Consider the following 4,037-nt stretch of genomic DNA (forward strand, 5'->3'; position numbering starts at 1 on the left):
GTTGCCTGTATTCCTTAGTTGTATTTAAGGAACTAGAAAGAACACAAAACAAATGTCTTAAATTTGATAAGAAAACCTTTTTGGTATTTGTTTACTGCAATAAAATCGTTAATTCTACAGAATAATTCTCAAATTATCTCCTAACACGATGTTATTAATTTTCTCATTAGAAACGAGAATGTTATTTAGAACATTATTAAAACTAAGGACCAAACTGTCTAGAAACTTGTGAACCACACTCCATTTAAATGTATTTAATGAAATTAATTGATCTCAGATTTTCTATTCAGAGAATATAATTTATCTTCTTATTAATGTAGTAAAATAAGTACATAAAGATTTTGCCAAGAGCCACAATGGGACAAGCTAATAACTAGCAGGTGCTCATCCTGAAAAGGCCTGCCTTGGGTTATTATATAATCTGCGACAGGTGTGCCCTTATTAAGCAAGGCTGTAAGAAACTCATTTTTTAGGAAAGATTCCTGCTATTAATATATTTTTCCTATTATTATTAAACATATATAACAGTCACTAAGCAATAGCACACCTCTTTGGAGCAGATCTCTGCAGATCCACGAAGATGTACTGTCTTGTAATAATACAATACAAATAGATGGCTTAAGTCTTAATGATGATCCTATAAGAATTTCTAAAATTATATCAGTGATTATTAAGCTCTTTTATAAGGGGACTGCTATTAGGTCCCTTTATGATAGTCAAAACTGCGATGAGAACTCTGCCAGTCTTCCAAGTGTCACTAGTTAATTGCTCTTAGATAGTAACCAGACTTTCTCCTACTCAGAGCACATTCCAAGAGGTTGTAAAACAGTTAACCAAAGGTCATTAAAAGGGAACTAGCAGTTTATTATAGGCGCTAGGACAGAAGATAAAATATTGCCTGGGTTTATCTATACCAAACTTCACTAACAACTTAGTTATGGTTTTAAACCTTCAGTGAACCTGTGTAGCTAGACAGGTGATGGATGTTTAGCCAGATAATTACTCCTAATGGATATGCATGTAAACATTCTCTGTTGTAAACTTCTATTTCAGTTTATGATTTGATTTTTGGTGTAAACTTGTGATGAACTTTGTAACATGTGATCATGTATTCTGAAAGATGTATAAGTACCAAAGACAAAGAGAGGTTCGGCCGTTTCTTCCTTTTCCCTCCCTAGGAGAATTTTTTTCCCTTAGAATTTTTTCCTTATTAGAATTTTTTCTTTTTACCCACTTAGGACCTTTCCACTTTTCCCCTTAGATAGCTTTCATAGAAAACTTTTTACACTTAGCAATAAACTCTATAATAACTTCTCTAAGTGTCTTTTCTTCCTGGGCCACAGACTAGCAGGCATAAGTTAGAGCCCAGCAGTTCCTGTTGAGATAGAACAAAAGCTATTTACTTAATCCTTTGCTGTTTTTAGGATGAGGTGCTAAGAGCCAGAAACTGCAGTTTCTGGCCTCAGAGGATTACAGAAGGCAGGACAGATACAGTAGCATAGTAACTTAGATAAGTAAACTTTTATTATACAGCAACCCTAAGTATCTCAGAAAACAAAGTCTTATCCCCGCTGACACTCTTCCCCCTTTGCTGCCTCAAGAGGAACTGACAAGAGGAAAGAAGATTTCCCTCCACCCCATGCCAGGGCTGGCCCCCAGCAAGATTTCTAGGGAAAAGGGGAGATAAAAACAGGAAAGAAACAATGAAAAAAAGTGGACAAAACTAAGGTCATCTGTTTTCTAAGAATTAAGAATTTGATGTTGGATCATTAATTTATATCCAAGTATGTAACCACATTGTTCTCTTTAGGATGCTAAATATTATTTACTGTTCATCACCATCATCATCATGTTTATAGACAAAAGTGGTCTGGATCCCCTGAACTTTCTGCTTCCAAGTGCTAGGATTACACATATGTACCCCATGCCTGGATATATAGATATAGATATGGATATAGATATAAATATAGATATATAAGCTAAAATGTCGGAATTTCAAAGGGCTATAAAATTAAAAAGAAAAAAACTACAGAAAAATAATCAGAAGTCAGAAAAAAATCGTTATTGAGTTTCAGTATTTTGAAGTAAGGCTCTTAGAATTTCTGTTTAACATAAAAGACAGGAAATAAATGGATACTTCTACAACCTGTACTACTGATGACAAACTAAAGCTCTATTTCGAAGTAAAAAATGAGAAGAGATGTCATATCACTTTGACTTGGGAGTACAAATTACTACTTTCATATGTCATTGAAACCGCACCACAGAACTAGCTTTTTTCCTACTGAATGTTTTGGTAAAAGGGAACACTGTGGCAAAATGGTCAATAAAGTCAGCCACAGAATTAAAAACTTAGGTCAACTTGGATCAATGATCATTTCACTGCAAGCATCAAACTAAAGGTTACACAATCTAACAAACCACAGTCCCTAGGGAGATTCTTTGCTATTGGTTATGGCTTGTGCCCTGTGATGGCTCGACTTCCTTTTGGTACCTTGGAATTAACTACAAACCTAAGTTAAGAAAAATGCCCCCAAGTGAGAGATAGTTAAAGACAATTTTTGGTACTAGATTAAAATAATAAATAAAATCTTAAAAGACAAACGCTGGGAGCTTACATTCTAGAGACCCTAGTTTACTGAGCATATATTCACTGCTTACCGCCCCCCACATCCATGCACTCCCCATCCTTATCCCTCCGATACCTCAAGGGCGAAGGCGCAGGGTTAGTTTTTCACAGATTACTTCATGAAAGAGAAGGCCAAGGCTGATACAAGGAAGGCGGAGCAGGGGATGGATCAGATTCCTGAAAACCCATCCAGGGAAGGGAAGAGAGGGAAGGGAAGTCTAGGAGGTGTGACCTGGCAGGTGCCTAGGGGCCTTGCATGGGAGCCTGATGGCTAAGAGTTTGAGGTGCGGGTAGAGGCCTGAGGGGAGGGGTATGAGGGCCTGAGAAGAGAGCATGAGGTTGAGAGGACGCTCAGGGGTGGAGAGGCAGAGGGCCAAGCCGCAACCAGAGATGCTGGGAATGCGGCTGGGCGGTCCGGGCTGCCACATGCTTCCCACAGACTTCACGCACCGTGGAAACCCAGCCCACAGACCTGCAGAACCATTTCGGCTCCTCACGTGGGCCTCGGGGGCTTGACGCCAGGAGCTGAGAGACTACTGAGTCGCCAGGCACCGCCCAAGGGTTCCCCAAATTACCTAATCCGTTTATGGCTCCCGGCCGGCTGGCCGCACCCTGCTTTCAGTGTGGAGTCTAAGAGTGCGGATTCCAGAGGCGAGTGTCCTGGAGCTGCCGCGCGCGTCGGGTGCGGGCTGTGAGAGGGAACTGGCATGTGAGGGGGCGGGGCGTGAAGGGCGGGGCGGGGCGGGGCTGAGGAGTGAGGAGTGCTGTTTGGAGGAGAGGAGGGAGGGGTGCGGTGTGGAAGGCGGGGCAAGACGTGAGGGGCGTGGTGTGGAGGGGCGGGGCAAGGCATAGTGTGGAGGGGCGGAGCGTGAGATGTTGCAGTTTGGAGTTTGAGAGGTTAAGGCTGAAGGAGGCATGAGGGGCGGGGCTTAGTGAGGCTTGTGACAAGAGGTGGAAAGGGCAGGGAGTGAGAGAAGTGGGCGGGGCGCGAGGATATGGGGCTGAGAGAAGTAGTGAGGGTGTGGTGAGAGGTGGGAGGAGCAGGTATGGAGGGGCGGAGCGTGAGGGTGGGCGGGTTGAGGGTGAGGAGGAGGGGCTGAGTAGGTCCAGTGAAGGGCAAGGCCTGAGGGGTGTGGTTTGAATGGGGAAGGAGTGTGAGGTGTAGGATGTAAGATGGAGTATGAGGGATAGAGACTGCAGGAGCAGCCCAAAAGAGGCTGGAGAGGCTCAGGCGTACCATATGGCTAAAAGGCAGCGCTGAGGCATCGCATATAAACCTTGTGCTCAGGATCTGTGCTTGAATTCCGGGAACTGAGCCAGGGGTGATGGCTTACATCTGATCTCCGTGAGTTCTTCACCAGCCTGATCTGCATTAGCGAGCTCCAAAACAACCAGGACTACACATACA

The sequence above is a fragment of the Arvicanthis niloticus genome, chromosome 2 (assembly GCF_011762505.2).
Source record: "Arvicanthis niloticus isolate mArvNil1 chromosome 2, mArvNil1.pat.X, whole genome shotgun sequence".
In the NCBI taxonomy this organism is placed as follows: Eukaryota; Metazoa; Chordata; class Mammalia; order Rodentia; family Muridae; genus Arvicanthis; species Arvicanthis niloticus.